Source organism: Oryzias melastigma, linkage group LG9, assembly GCF_002922805.2.
Source record: "Oryzias melastigma strain HK-1 linkage group LG9, ASM292280v2, whole genome shotgun sequence".
Lineage (NCBI taxonomy): Eukaryota > Metazoa > Chordata > Actinopteri > Beloniformes > Adrianichthyidae > Oryzias > Oryzias melastigma.
This window is the reverse complement of record NC_050520.1, coordinates 29,046,697-29,063,582: the sequence shown is the minus strand read 5'-3', so window position 1 is coordinate 29,063,582 and position 16,886 is coordinate 29,046,697. Positions and strand designations below refer to the sequence as shown.

Genomic DNA, 16,886 nt, shown 5'->3' with positions numbered 1-16,886 from the left:
ACTTCTCAGTAGTTATTTGGATTTAAGTTTCTTTTATTTAAAAAAAGAAACTACTTCATTACAAAATCATGGCAATATATATATAAATAAGAGAGAGAGAATCAAAATAATCTAAAATGGATATTTTATTAAAATTATAATTGAATAAATGAAGTCCAAAGACTGTATCAATGTTTGGCCATTCAAGTTAAAGAACATTTTCCTGTCCTGCTAAGGTGATTAAAAGACAACTTTTAAGCGAAATGGGAAAGGAAATAACTGCATGACTTATTTTCTCTTCATTTTTTCAGCCCCTTTGCACACATAATACTGTAAATTGACAAAAACAGAATAATTATTGTGCAGAGTAGGTAAAATCCAATCATTACACTATTTTTAAAAAAATCCATGATTTGCTAGACGGCATCTAAAGACTGCAAGAAAACCAATTGAATGGCATGTGTTAGAACTATTGAGTCTAACAGAACTCAAGGCTCGATTTAATAGAAATGTTTTTTTTTAATGTATACAGACTTGATAGCAAGCACAAAAACAAGTTTCATGTGATTTACTCTCTTTAACAAGCCGAAGTACTAATTAATCAATGTATCATACAGTGTTTGATTTATTTAAGGCGATGCAGCATTACTGCCTGGCGTCTATGTTTAAAGGGTAGGTGGAAAGCTGGCTGCTCCATTCCATCAACTTTGAGATAATAAAAAAGAAAGACAGTGTGCAACAGATATAAATCATCTGCAAAGTTCTACAACACACCCATCTAGAATCTCCGTCAATCCAACCTCTTCTTGGACCGTCAAAAACTTCCTGTTTGTTATTGTGTTTAACACAGAGGCCATGCATTTAGAAATGATAATTACTGCAGGGTTCACCGGGAGCCTTCTTGTGCTTGAAAGATTGTTAGAATACACCGATTTGTTGTGGAAAATTAATGAGCTTTTGTATAATAGGGAAGACGCTTGTTATGTTTCTCTTTTAAACATATAATAACGTGCTGTAAATGTACTTAGTGTTTATGACATGATGTGAAATTTTACAGCACTAACAGGACACCTCAGGAGAAACTGCAGCAACAGAACGGGCAGGTTAATATGATATTTTATTGAAATTCAGAGACATTTTCATGAAAAGACACTTATTTGTCAGGGATGTCTTTATCGTATTCTATCATTGAAATGTTTTAAACATTGGAAATGATGGATTATTTCAGCACCACAGACAACAGTCAGGGGTGTCCAAACTTCTTGCAAAGAGGGCTAGATTTGGTGAGGCAAAATACAGCCAACTACTAAGAAATTGTACAGAAAGCTGTGTTTTATTGATTTAATGTAAATATCTTGAGGGCCGGTGGAAATTTGATTGCAGGTGGCCACACTTTGGACATGCCTGATGTGGGCAGACGGATAGAATTTTTTTCTTGTTGGTGTAAACTTTTGCTTTGCTGCAATCTGTTTATTAAAAAAGTGAATCTTTATGTTTAACACCAACTTGCACAGAGATCCTAATGTCTTCTTGTTTAGATATTGCAGACACTGTGGCAAGCACATACATCACAGCTGACCAGTGATCAGTTCAACATTTAGAAGCTGCTGTTTGTTTTGTTACAGAAAATATGAACAGCAAAAAGTTAACATAGAGAGAGCAATCTGAGGTCTTCTAATAAAAAAGTTGTGGTTAAAAAAAGGCTTTCAAGGGTTTTAAAAGGAAGTGATCAATAAATACAAAGAAGATTTTGCTACAAGGATATTCATCTGGGAAAGAAATATAAATGGGATCTGCATTGTCTCAGTATTTAAGCCAGTACAGAGGAAAGTGCTCCAAGAGAAATCAAAGAATCTAATTTTGATCAGCAGCTTACACCTATGACTCCTTGCATTGAAATACATCTAGAGGACCTACAAACCATGTGGGTGATTTAGAATTAGATTTTTTCAAACTATTTGATTACATTTTTCCCATATTTTTAGAGATTGAATGAATGATGGACTATCCATCCATCCATCCATCCAACCATTCATCCATCCATTTATTTTCTAGTAATAGAAAACTTCATAAAATAAGACTCTTATGAAGATATGGTATAAACTGATGTTTAGAAACATACAAACCATTCATAGATATATAAATCACAAAGTGATATTAAATTTAGGAGCTGCTTAGAAAATACAAGTTATTTTTATGCTAAATTCACATCAAGCTTGGCAATATACGATTAAGTGGCTATTTGATTGATTGGTTTATTTCAAGAATAGATTGAAAAATAAGGGACAAAACACAAAATTATTTCAAACTCATTACAGAAACAATGAAATGCATTGATTGGAAAATAAATAATAAAACACCCTTATGTCACATTCGGTTCATTCATTTTTTGTGATAATTAACTAAAGTCAGAGTTTGATTGCTTGAAAAGGAATGGGAAGAAGCAAACTTATATAATCCCACCCCTACTTAATTACTTAATTTCACTGCTATTTCAGATGGAAGGTCCATGTAGGCGCGTGTATATGTGCGTTTTGGGCTTTTGTGTTCAAAACTCTCGCTTATGGGCTCTACGTACAAAACTCTTGGCCATTGAACGCACGTTGAAAGTTAAGCTGGTTGAACTTTGACCAATCAGTAAGTCGGATTTAGCAGTGAGATATGGGTGGCGTCCTTTACAATTGTTGGACGTGTCTACCATTTAAATATTAATCATGAAGGACAAATAATTAATTGTGGTTTGTGCCCAGCTGGGTTTATATGACACTAATATATCAGAGCAGAGCTGTGAAAGAAAAAGAATGGAGCAAGATTCACGAAATTTGCACCACTTCGACATTTCGCACCAAACTTCTTCCTGGTACTTGCACTAGTATAGAGGAACAACAGTCCAATGAGAAGAACGTAAGCCAAAAGTACAATCAAGAACCAATATTCACTGTGTTGTTGATCACATGTCTGGTGTGTACGTAGCTTAAAAGAGCCAAGCTAAAAGCTAAAAGCTGTGCTTGTATCACCAGATTATTTAGCATCTAAAGATGAACTGGATGTTTATTCTGTGGCAGCTGAGGCGTTATCATTCATCCCAGCAGCTTGTGATAATATAAATGAAATCAATCCATCAAGCTTTATTTATTAAAAAGAGTTGTAGCTCAAAGCGCTTTACAATTAAAAACAGACACCAAAGTACAAAAAAAGAGAAATAATTAAAACCAACCCACCCCCTCCATTCACATACACACCCCATGACCAAACACAATACATACACGCACAAAAGAAAAGAACTCTAAGTATAAAAGAGACACCAGGCTCTGCTGTGAGGAAACAGTATTTTGGGAATCTGTTAAAAAATCAGGAGCCAGCTCAGCCACAGAAAATCTCCACAGCGCCCACCTACACCAGACAGCTGCATGGTCCACACCACAGCTGTGAGCTCCAATGCTGGACCCCAGCCGTCCCAGTGAGGGCGCGGACTGAACACAGGAAACACTGGGGCTGAAATCATGTAAAAAAGAAGGTTACAAGCTGATATAAATATATAAGTAAAAGTAAATTAAAATAAATGCAAAAAAAAAAGCCCAAGTTTCTCACGCAGTGAGAATGTTTAGGTAAAATCATCTCACTCTTGTCTTCAGGTCAGACAATTAAGACTTCTTGTCCTCGATGAGCTGTAAAAAGTTCTCTGCCATCCATGATTTTATATCTGAAATACAATTTAAAAGAGTGTTTATGACTCAAGGTCATCAGGAGACGGTGATGTAAAGCTGAGTATCATCAGCACAGCTGTGAAAGACAGTATGTGTCTCCTGATGACATCCCCCAGAGGTAACATGTATAAATTATTGAGTATTGGACCTAAAATCGACCCTTGGGGAACCCCACAACTTATTTCATGGATTTTTGTAGAGCAGGTCTTCATACTCACATAAAAGTGTTCATCTATAGGAATAATATGACTTCAGAACAGTTCCTGAGCGGCCCACTAGACTCCTCGTGGACGTCTCAGGATTCTAGTGGGCCTCTTACTGGACTCCTAGGTCTAACCAATAAAATCTGGTGATCCACTGTATCAAAAGTGGCACTAAGATCTGGTACCACCAGAACAGAAAGTTTAGTTTTGAGTAAGGACCATTGCAAACCTGTGATTGTATCTAGGGAGCATGTAATCGTTTTCTTTAATCTAAAACAAACCTTTTATCTAAAGAAACCAAATCATTTTGTGAGATATTCACAAGCTTTGAATTCACAGTTATTTCCTGTATAACACGTTTGGAAGATTTTAAATGTGATTAGATTGTTTATTCAAATATTTATTGTTAAACAATGACATCAGTCTGTTTCCTCTGTTTTAGCACTGGAACAAGAACACTTATCTCTGAACATGGGCTGTAGATGATGTTCCCTAATAGAAGAGATAACATTTGTCAGTTCTAGTTATTGCTTTTCGTCCATCCATTTTCTTCTGCTCATCCGGGACTGGGTCGAGCGGGCAGCAGTCTAAGCAAAGATTCCAACACTTTCTTCTCCTTGGCCACTTCCTACAAGTGGGGCGATTCCACGGCATTTCCAGATCAGCCAATAGACATGGTCTCTCCAGTGCGCCCTGGGTCTTCTCTGGAGCCTCCGCTTGACAAGAATACCTCAGCAGAGAGGCGTCCAGGTGGAATCTGGATCTGATGCGTGATGTGACAAAACTTGTTCATCTTGATACTGCAAGTTCTCAATGGGTGGCCAAGCTCTTCTCCTTGTATCTACATTGCCACGTTCTGGTACATTCAAAGTAAACTTGAGTGGACTTCAGGCAAAACATTCCAGCCGGTGCAGCACTGCATTTTAGGTGCAGCAAAGAATTCTGCTGCACTGTGAAAATTACAATGCATAAAAACAAGAGTTTGAACCAGAGTGCAAATATCTAAACTTTCAAATTTCCACTGTTTACAAGTTGCACATTGCTTTTATAAGTACTATAAAACTACTCTTAAAGAGCTAAGCAAACCACCCAAACATGTAACTCTGTTACAACACATACTTGATTTGCAACACACTCTCAGTAAAATTCGTACATATTCCACGACTTTGCACTCTGAAATACAGTGTATAATATACGCCAAACACGCTTTTTGTGTGCATATGATACGCAATGGTAGAGAATAGGTTGCGCCGGCGTACTATATACACGAGTTTTTAGGTTTCGTTTTGATCACATGGTCAGAAATCCTCGGGCTCTTTTCTAAATGACGTCGTTTCTGGTTAAGGTTAGGATTACGGTTATGGTTAGGGTTAGAAAAGCAACTTGTTAGTTTGTGGGGCTGTCTGTGATGCTCACGCCTCCACCAGGGGGCGTGTAAAACCTGGAAAACAGACTTTAACACGTTTAGGACCGCGCGTATTATATGCACGCAAAAAACGGTTTTGGCATATATTATACACGGTATTTCCCAAATCGTGGCATATGTACGCATTTTACTGAGACTGGGTTGTGATTTGAGATGATACTGCCCAAAACAAGTACTAACCTCTATGGAAACAAAAACAACAAGCTAGTCAACAAAATTATGTTGTATTTCTGTGTCAAAAATCAAAAACAATGTGCAGAAGATTTCTATCCCTTATTTTTAAATGTGGGACCAAAAATGATTACAAAGGGAACAGAAAGGTTAAAACATTATTGCAGCATCAAGTTATTTCTGTTATCTTTATAATAGGGAAAAAAAAAACTCTGCCAGATTTGGGTTTCTGGACGACTGACATGAACAAATCACAGTCAAATTGAAATGACACCCAGCTGTAATTATTTGCTCCGGTTGGCAGCCGCCTTGTCAGTCTCTGTTAAACATTCTGGTAAAGATCTAGTTATGCAACATGCTGAGACTGTCCATAAGCACATCAATTAAATGCTTCATAAAAGAGCAAAGTTTAAAGAAGAGCAAAAAAGAATTTCTGAGGAGTTTGGAGGCCGGTTTGTTAGGAATTAGGTTCTATTAAAAGCCAATTAAAAACTCTCCTTCTGTTGGCACAATGCAGTGTGAAGAAAGGACTTAGGACAAATGAGAGTGTGTGTGTCTGACGGAGTGCAAGAAGCTCAAAATTACTTTTTAATCACGTCATTAGAATTAATTTGAATGATAAGTTTGTTATAATGAATGTCTTCAGGCTTGGAAGTGGAAACTAGAGGAGATCATATAGTTTCTTTTTTTTTTTTTTTTGGCTTTTTTTGTGACCATGAGACTTCCTGTCTGACCCCCCAAAAAACTTCAGAATCATTAGTCAAAAAAAAATTAATGACTCTCTAATGAGAAGGCTATTTTCATGTTCTTGTAGCATTTTTCTTATGATGGAGAACAAATATTAAGAAAATTAAGATTAAAATGGCATATCTGAGTATTTATTTATTCAAATTGTTGTAAATCAGATGCTTACAAATAAAAATGCTATTTGAAAAAGTTTGTATTTGTTTTAAGGAAAAAATTCTCCCTGCTCTGCCTCATTCTGATACATCTACTTGTAGACGACTAGATCCATGTATGTCTGTTTTCTGCGTCTAAGCTATTACTGTATGCATTTATGGATGGAAAAACCCAAATATTGCTCGCCATTTTGGTTGCAACAGTAATGTTAGATTGTGAGTGTGAGGGCTGAAAGCTAGCAACAGAATACGTTAAACAGAAAACTTTTGCCAATGAAAAGTGGGGCGGGATTGCTCTGTCCCTCTATGTTTGTGTGGATTCGATTCAGATTTTTTCAGATTCTTTCGATTCTTCAATTTAATTCAATTTTAAATTTACAAATTTATACACATTTGTTTAGAAATACATTAAAAATCTATTATTTAATTTGAAAATATTTATATTAATCTGATACAGTTCATATATTGCAAAATGTATTAGTAAAATAATGAGATTGTTAATATCATACAGTGTTACATAGATTATTTAAAGGAGAAGTTCTAACAAAAATGTTCAGATCATTGACATTGTGATCATTGTTCTCCTTCACCTGGACGGCGTTTCAGTTTGGCCACTAGGTGGCGATCGCGCTATGGAAGTACACTTTATTCAAGAAGAAGACAACAGTATGAGGGGAAAAAACGAACTTTTAGACTACAAATAGTAACTTTAAAAATTATTTCCTTAAAAGAGTTTGGAAAATTCATACCCGTAAGTAAACAAACATGTTAATTTAGTCAGCAATGTATTGTTTTGGTCAATGGACCATTAGCCGTTCTATTGGACGTTAGCATCAGGCTAGCGGACTTTAGCTTTGTGTGCTAAATTGAATTATATCTTTTGTGAATCGATTATTGATCTATTAAGCATAAATCGATTCAAATCGATTAATCGATTTTTAAAAAAACTCAACCCTAGTTCCAATCTTAAAGCTGGATTTTTAAATGGATGAAAAAAACAAGGAAAAAAATGTGTACTGTTGCCTTGATTTAGACCCACATCTTGAACAATGCAGTACTGAGAAAACTATTTGTTAAGGTAGAGAAGTCAAGGTATCTTTGTCCTCTATGTACATACTTCTTTTTTGTCAGACAAATGGAAGGAGAAAGTTATCCTGACACATTTGTACCGCTGGCCTGCAGTTTTGCTCAGAAGGTTTTTTGCTGTCATTTATGTGAAGTTTTAGGCTAGAGAAACTTGACAAGTAACACTTGGTGGCCACCTTTTTAGATGAAGGCTGATGTTGTATCTCACAAACAGGCGCAACTTAGCAGGGCACTGTTGATAGAAACATGGGGGTGGGTTGAAAGAGTAGAAAGAGACAGGAGAATTGCAAAAAGGAAAGGGAGAGTCAGATAAACAGCGTCCTGCACTTTTTTTCTCTCCCTACTCCTGTCTGTCTTCATGCTGCAAAGACAGCATGAAGCTGATAAAGACAAAATTGCATTGGTCGAGGGCAAAGAAAACAGGAAAGATACACCCACTGAAGCCCCACAGGAGATAAGAAGAGGGACAGGGGAAGACATGAAACAAGGAGGGAGGGGGGGATGAAAGACGTTAAAAATGAACAAAGGAAAACGATAGTGAAGAACGGGTAAATGTGAGGAAACCGCAGACAAGAAACGAATAAAAAATATTCATTAATGTCACTAACTGAGTTACACAGACAATGCACACAAGCATGGCTGACATTTCTTTGACAGCTCATCTGGGACCAGGTCATGGGGGCAGCTGTCTATGCAAAAATGACTTGACTTTCCTCACTCTGATCACTCTTTTCAGCTCTTCTGGGAGAATCCTGAAAAGTTCTCAAGCCAGCCAATAGATTCTGGGTCTTCTCTGGGGTCTTCACCCAGATGGACAAGCCCATAACACAAGCCCATAACACCTCCCCATGAAAGCATCTTAGAGACTTCCAAACTAGATGCTTGAGCCACCCCAGCTGGCTTCTCTCGATATGGAGAATCCAACAACCCTGCGGAGACAACTCATCTTGGCTGTTTGTATCCGGAGCCTCGTTCTTTTGGTGATGACCCAGAGCTCATGACCATAGGTGAGTATTGGAAGAAAGATTGACCGAACACACAGAAGTCATTCAACAGAACACTACTTGGGTTCATTCATTTCATTCATCCATTTTGATTACCTTCCACCACCATCTAAGGAGTCCCAAAGTGCTGTACACAAGCTCAAACCAATAAAAAATTCAATTTAGGCACAGTGGTGGAGGAAAATTTTGGCTTTAAAGCTCTCCAACAGGAAGGTGGTAGCCTCTCTGATGGCCAGTGGCAGTTTAATCCAAAGTGTAGAAACCAACACAGCAAACACATGGTTCTCTGGAACCAGCAGCTGGTTCTCAGTGCTAGTCTCAAGAGCATAGGTACTATAGGATGAAATATTTTGAAAGCAAACTAGAAAGGTCAGAAGGAGTATAACATGCAAGTAACTTAAAAGTATATTATTTGACTAACAGCCAAATATTCGACTGGCAGCCAATTCAATGAGACCAGGATTCACATTAGGATTGCCGCTCTTTCTAATCGAGGCCATTTTAGGTGCCACTGTTATTCTCCAGAGGTGTTGAAATCTCCATCCAAGAAGACGATGGTGTCCCCTGTTGGGGACATTTTCTATTATCCCTTCAAGAGACACCAAGAAGGACAGGTACTTTGAACTCATAAAACTTCATAACATCAAAAATGACAACTCCAACACTCGGCAGCCAACTTAGGGACTGTGTTTAACCTGAGCAGAGACTAAAACACAATAGATATAACTGGAAAAAGTGGTATAGAATGTGACATGTTGAATGGGCAGCACAAAACTTTTATTAAAAGTCAAACTTTCAGAAACTGAAACAACAATCTAAACTTTTCCTCCTGAAAATATTATGAGGTATACTTACACAACTGGAACTTCCTAATTTACGAAAGTAAAAAAATGCATTTTTCCAAACTGCATGTCGCTTCTTTTGTGCTAAAGCAAAAGTGAAGCAATGAGCTGTGGAATGACTTGGTTTTTTCTGTCTGAAAAGGGGATCTTGGTCGGCTTATGATGTGAATGTAAACTGGACCATTATCCAACCAAACTACAAATGCTGGTAGCCTTTTTGAAACTAACAAGCTACCATGGACAAGCATTGAGAGAATGAACAGCTGTCAACCTGGATCAACAAAAAGACACAGTGCCTCCCTAAGATTTGGGCAGACACACAATGGAGCTAATAGATAATGTTGGAGATGCAAGAATGAGAGTTCTGTTTGTTCCACAGACAAGATTCCTTCAGATCAGGCTTCATTATACTGTCATGGTGCAAAATAGCAAACAGAACTTGTTGAAATGGACTTTGAAACAGCAGTTTTTGAAACTCAGAATTATTTTCAGACAACAGATTTGAGTATTTTGCTAATAAGTAAGAGTAGTAAAAAAGTGTTTGGGGGGGCATAATTTAAAAAAGAGATTTAAATCAGTCAGGCCCCAAACCACCCTAAATACTTTAATGAAAATGCAAAGACAGTTTACTGCATAAAAGAGAAAGACAAAAAGTTTTTTGTTTTTGTTTCAAATGTAAAAATAACATACAAATGAAGGATTTAAGTTCAGGGTGAACCAAAGCCGAAATAATTAAACAAAGTTAACTCAAATATCAAAAGGTCTAATTAACCTCCCCCAAACAAAAATGGAAATAAATAACAGTCTGACCTGTCTTCCTGAACCCAACAAAATCTCACAAATAAAATGGCAGTTCACCCCTACCGCTTTACAACCACTTTTACAAGTGGCCTCACAAAACACTCAGTTGCTGTCAGTGGAGGAGAGAACTACTGTCCAACCCCCCCAGGACAGGGAAGATGCCAGGTCTTAAAAGTCCTCATCCAATCCTCAAACACCAATCTCAAGCGGCCAATCTTCCTTCTTCCCATCCAGAGGAGCCACCAGTCCTTATTCCTCCAATCCAGAGCACCTGAAATAAAACAAAGCAAGAAGAACCTACAGACAGAATTCTCACTCCATAACTGTCATTTATCACGTCTAACAATGCTCACTCTATGGTTCTTTCACAATTTCTTTGTATTTTGTTCCTTCACACTCATCAGAGTTCGTCTTCAGATCAACGTAGATCCTCATTTTTTGTTCTGAACATTTTCTGTCTTGATAAGTTTTCTTGCATTTGTTGCGCTTAGATGACAGATTTAGGGATCTAAATTTGAAGGACTAAAAGTGATCGCAAATGTAAAGTTCTGACTAATCGAAACTCTGATATGTCTTTTTGATTGGTTGAATTGTTAATGCACAGTACACTGCATTTAGTCTGGGAGGGCATTGAAGCATCAATGTCATCATAGTACTGTGAGGTCTCTCTCAGCTGCTGGAGATGTGAGTCAGCTGTTTTTCGGAGCAGTGTCAGGTGGGAATGTTTAATTTAGCATTGACTCACTACTCTGTCTTAATCTGCAGATTTCCTGGATGAAGATTTAAAACAGTGAGTCATTCCCAGAAATGTCTGGAATTTTGCACTGATTTGTAAAAAGGGGTCTATCAAAAAATAGCCTTTTTAGGATTTTTTCTTAAACCTAGTAAATTATCCTACTATCACAGAGTAACATACTCAGTGTACATTGAAAGCTTGGGTACCTCACTGCAGATAAATACAAATATAACCAAGTAAGTAAGTACAGAGCTAAACTTAACAACTACTTAAAAAGTATAGCTGACAGCTGTTAATGTGGAGGAAAAAAGTGGATTAAGAAATCAAACTGTAATGAGTTAAAAATAGTAATTAGGATACGCTCCAAAACACTAGTCTGGAATCAATTTATTGAGTACATTGGACAGGATCTCAAACCTTTATGTCTCTTGGGTGTTAAGTACAACAACAAATGTAATCGTAACATTTTTACGTTTTTGCTCTAATTTGTAATGAGATTGACTCAAAGATGTGAAATATTTTCTACAAAATAAAAACATTTCTCTCAAATATTGTTCACAAATCTGTCTAAACCAGTGATGGTGAGCACTTCTCCTTTGCTGAGATAATCCATCCCACCTCACAGGTGTGCCATAGGAAGGTGCTGATTAGACAACGTTAGTTCACGGTGTGCCTCAGACTGGCCACAATAAAAGAGTACTCTCAAACTTGCCCTTTGGTTCTAGTGGGGGTCTCGGCACTCAGAAAAACTGGTAAGAGTCGACTATTTTCCTCGTGCAGTACAACACATCTCCTTCATATAGAGTTAATCAGGTTAGCCCATAGTTGCGGTGGGGTAATGGTATGACCATATGTTATGGACGAAGATCACAGGTGCGTTTTATTTCATTTTAAATGCACAGAGATACTGTGAAAAGATCCCGAGGACTGTTATTGTGCCAAGAAGCAGCGTGATAATGCAGGGCTCCATGTTACAAGGATCTGTACACAATTCTCTCCCTCACCGGACAGTCAACCAATGAGCATGTTTGCAGTACTCTTTATCAGTGTACACAACAGCGTGTTCCAGTTTGTGCCAATATCCAGCAACTTCTCACAGCCAATAAAGAGGAGTGGATAACCATCCCACAGGCCACAACCCACAACATGAGGAAAATTGTGGTAACATCAAATACTGACCAGTTTTCTAAGTCACCAGGAATCCCCAAAGTCCCCAAACTACACCTTCTACAGTGGCCTTTTATTGTGAAAGTCTAAGTCACATCTCTGCAATAATCATGCTGTCTAATCAGCACCTTTAGATTGCACACCTGTGCAACAATCACAATGTATATTAAGCATCTGGATATGGGACACATGTGCAATAATTAGACTGTCTAGTCCGCATCTTGAAATGACACACCTGTGTAATAATCATACTTTCTAATCAGCATCTTGATATGGCACACCCGTGCAACAATCATACTGTCTAATCAGCATCCTGATACGGCACACCTGTGCGATAATCAAACTGTCTAATCAGCATCTTGAGATTGCACACCTGTGCAATAATCATGCTATCTAATTAGCATGTTGATATGGGACAGCTGTGCAATAATCACACTGTGTATTAAGCTTCTTCAAATGGCATACCTGTGCAATAATCATACTGTCTAATCAGCATCTTGATATGGCACATCTGTACAATAATCATACTGTCTAATCAGTATCTTGATATGTCACACCTGTGCAATAATCATGCTGTCTAATCAGCATCTTGATATGGCACACCTGTGCAATAATCATGCTGTCTAATCAGCATCTTCACTTGGCACACCTGTGAGGTGGGATGGATTATCTCAGTAAAGCAGAAATGCTCACTAGCACACATTTAGACCGACATCTGAATAATATCTGAGAGAAATTGCTATTTTGTGTTTCAGATCTTTAAGTTCATCACATGACAAATGGGAGCAAATACAAAAGTGTTACATTTAAGATACTTTGATGTGTCTGTTTTACAGGGGCCTGTGTGAAGAGCTTAAACTTTTGCAGATATAGGCTACTCTTAGTGATTTGTCATTGAATTTCCCTTGAAAAGTGGCACAAACTGATTTCCAATGTGCATTGTACTGGGTGAGACTTGTGTTTGCTGTGAGTGGGTTTGTCATTGAAAGTATGGTTTTACGATCTTGTAACTAACTCTTTGAGGCTTTGCTTCTCTTGTTCTCCATTGTTTGTTTTGTGTTCTCATTTTGTATTTTAACAATCCTCCTAATTTAAATACTTTAATCATTCCAAGGATTTTATTTTTTGGTGATAAGATTTGTTGTTGTGACCTTTGTGCTACATTCGCACTAGCTAGACATGCACATTAGCATGATCTGGATGCGGTTGCAGTATTCTATTTGCATCAGGGAGTCTTTTTCCACTAAAACTAAGTTGTTTGCTAAAACGGGTCAGAGCTGTTCAGAGCTGTGGAGGAGTATCTGCATTTTCAAGAACATTTTTTTATGGAACATCTTAATGTGAGAGGCAGTCAACTATTGGTGTTTGCATAGAGAAAAAGCTCTATTTAACCAGAGAATACTATCCTCATGGTCTGGCTTTATGCATCTGCAGTCCACATAATCGAAACATTTAAGCAAGTAAGTGATAATTGGTGGTAAAGCAATGGCTAAAAATTTGGGCTTCATAGAGATTTTGTAATGTTCCATCAACTCAAGTTATGTTGATTTTAAATATAAATACATAGTTTAAACTTCATTTTGAAAATGCTGTTTCATTAGGATTAAGGCACCAATTCTGCAAAGAATAACTAAGCCAGTATGTCTAACACAGTTGTTAGCTATGGTTTGAACCAAAAATAAATTAGAATGTTGAGTGCAATGTTTTAACTATGACCCCTGGTTAGTTTTCATTTGAAAATATGTTGGGAGATTTACAAGTGCAGAATTATTTTTGTTTTTTGGGAATACCAACTTCCCCTTGTGTAAACAAGATTTGTGGCTGTAAAATGACATTTGAGCATTTATAAACATAATTTACACTTGTACAACATTTTTTAGCCTTCAGAACTACTACTCGTGCTCTCTTATGGGGTCCAGATGACCCCAGTTTTAATGTAAACATGCCTAGGATAGCACAAGGGTTACACATGTCTGGAAAATTGAGCCTTGATCAATCCAGTACTCAGAGTTGAAAGTGACATATGGGTAGTGTACTTTTTAAAACATGCAAGTCCAAACTGTTGGAAAATTGATCATAAAGGATAAATTAAAATATGTAGTTCGTGACGGCCGGTACTATAAGACACCAACTAAAGCATATATTGAAATAGAGCTGTGAAAGAAAAAGCCTGGAACAACATTTGTCTGATTTTAACAGCTTTGACATTTCCCAAGAAAGCCTCTTCTGACTGTAAGTGCATGTGCTACTCCTGGGTAGCAACAGTTCAGTGTGAACACCATATTCTAAAAGAACAGCGTCACCTTTTGAAGATGTGAACGTAGCGTCACACTCCTTCAGACAGGTTTATGACTTCTAAACTGATAAACCACTTAAAAACTTTCTACTATAACCTGCACGCTACGTTTGTCCAATCTAATTGAAAAAAGTTATCCTGATATTATTATAAGATTCATGAGATAGAAGACTTCCTACTTTCAGCTTAGATGTCAGTTTGTCATGAGCACATGGCTGCCTTACATTGAACTGGGTGCTGTCAAACCAGCTGCCCCTCAACACCATTTGCGATATACATTTATGTTGTTGTTGTTCATCTTTTGGCTCATCCCTTCAGGGATCGTCACAGCAGATCAGCTCTCACTGACTCTCACAGGTGGTTTGGCAGAGAGTTTTAGGCCGGATGCCCTTCTTGACACAACCCTGTATTTTAACCAGGCTGGGGACAGGTACAGGGAAACCCAGACTTGGGCCCCACACTGGCTTAAGCCTATTGCACCCCCTGGGGATCAAACCTTGGTCTCCAATGAGCCGGTAACCAACTGTACCATCCAGCCACTTATTCAATACATGTGTAATACATTCAGTTTAGAAATAGCAGCCAAAATTCAAGTCATTTTGTGCTTCTATTTGACATCAGTTTTGTCTGTGAAATAATCAGATACTTCTTTGGTTGGAAAATATTCTGAAGAAACATAAAAAGATGTAAAACTTATTGCACCTTCATCTTTACTATCAGATCCAGTGTGCCTGCAGAGACCTATAACCTAATTAACTGTGCAATTATGAAGAAAATTACTTTCAAACATATTTTTTTTATCTTTCCTTGTCTGCATTTAATTTTCAGTGCCTGTGTTTTAACTGCATGTTTCTCTACAGTTATGTGCTGAAGTGTAAATGCAAAGACAAACATGTTTGTCCAAAATACTAAATCTCCCTTTTATCTTTAGAAGGCAGGAGGCGGAAACAGCTCTTTAGAGGATTGTTTGTCCCTCTCACTTCATAATACAGCAAGGATTTTTTTTTCTGAAGACCTATACACGCACTTTCCTCAGCTGTGAGTTAATTCTAACACGGCAAACATCAATGCTTTGTGTGGGCTGAGCGTTTGGAGGATGTCACATTGTGACTGTGTTCACTGTTAATGGTATCTGTAAATGCTAGAAATGTCATTTTCGCCAACTCGTCTGCCTGTCCTTTCAAGTCGCCCTATTTTTCTGAAAGAAAAGTTAAGCACTGGAGAAAAAAGGTGGACAAAATAAAGCAGACACTGCAGCCACGGGATTCTGTGTTCAAACAGGAATCGAATATTCAAACGCGCTAATTGACACACATGGGTCTTGGGTAAAAATGGTTTTCTAACAACCTTGGCAGTTAGTTTACTGGAGCAGATGATGATAATGCAGCTCAGTGAATAGGCAAAGTCAAAGTTAACAATAGCAACTTCCCCTTTTGTGATGACAGAAAGCTGTAGTGTTTCAACCAAGAAAGCTTTTGTGGGGAGGAGGGGGGTAAAAGCCCAGCTAAAAGCTGTAATTTGGCCCAACGTTGAGCAGATTACAGAACCTCTCTACTGTTGTTTGAAGATAAAAGTAAAAACCCTATATCTCTCCCTCATAATCGTAATGTTTTGGCTTTTACGGACTTTTGAACGCAGAGATATACAGACGTCGATTCTTTATTGGGAAATAGTAGAGGAGAGTTCAAGAAGGTTAAATGAAACCTCCAAAGAGTTTTCTTATTCAGATTGAGATCATTTCAGTAGAATGAAAAAGGAATAAGACTCCAGTTGTGATCAGAGACACACAAATAATAGATTTTTTTTATTTTTTATTTATTTTTTCTCTCTCAGGTCAGTCACAGCATGTGGAGCCTTCACCCAATATTTGTTTGTTCACCTTGTGCTGACTCACTGCATGAACACTTGTCTGAAGCCTTATCCAATACTTGCAGAGTGATGCTGGAAGCCAATGGGGAAAAGAATAAATCTGCTGCCATAATGTTGGACTGTATATTGGACACATCTATGGAGGAAACTATAGCTGCCTTTCAGGCCTTTTTATTTTACTGTCAAATCTTTGCATAGCTTAACCCGCAGTGGTCTCTGAACTCATCGGTGAGTTTACCAATCCCTGTTTACAATGACCTTGGAATGACATTGACTCGCCCAACTAGTATTATTAAGATTCAAAATAAGAAAAATGCTTTAAAATGTTTTATTTTAAAGCAAACACAAGACTTATGACACTTAACTGTGATACCCCTTGGAACGTTTTAGGTAATTTTATTAGAGCTTTGCTTGTTTTTTTTTAGACATTTTTCACCCATTTTTACCTTTTCTTTGTTTTGTTTGTGAATATATACACTTTTATTTTGCCTCTAAATTACAGTGGCTGACACGGCTCACCTAAATGAGAAAGACACAAAACAACGACTAAAGCCACAACATGACGATAAAAGCCGCTGTGATAGTAGCGGCGGCTGGGGGCTCTCTGTTTGCCGCGCTGCGATCATTGTCTCATTTTCATTAATGATCAAAGTTTCACTCAGCGTCAATAGCTTCAAACTGAATGAAACTTTAAAAAAAA

General features: G+C 37.6%; 1 long non-coding RNA gene across 1 annotated transcript; it reads left to right on the top strand.

The window, feature by feature from the left end:
• The first annotated feature begins 7,040 nt into the window (after nt 1-7,040).
• On the top strand, nt 7,041-16,875 carry LOC112148916. The gene is made up of 3 exons (XR_002919714.2): nt 7,041-7,136; nt 8,208-8,478; nt 16,151-16,875. It is a non-coding gene; the product is annotated as an uncharacterized LOC112148916 (long non-coding RNA).
• The last annotated feature ends 11 nt before the right edge of the window (nt 16,876-16,886 follow it).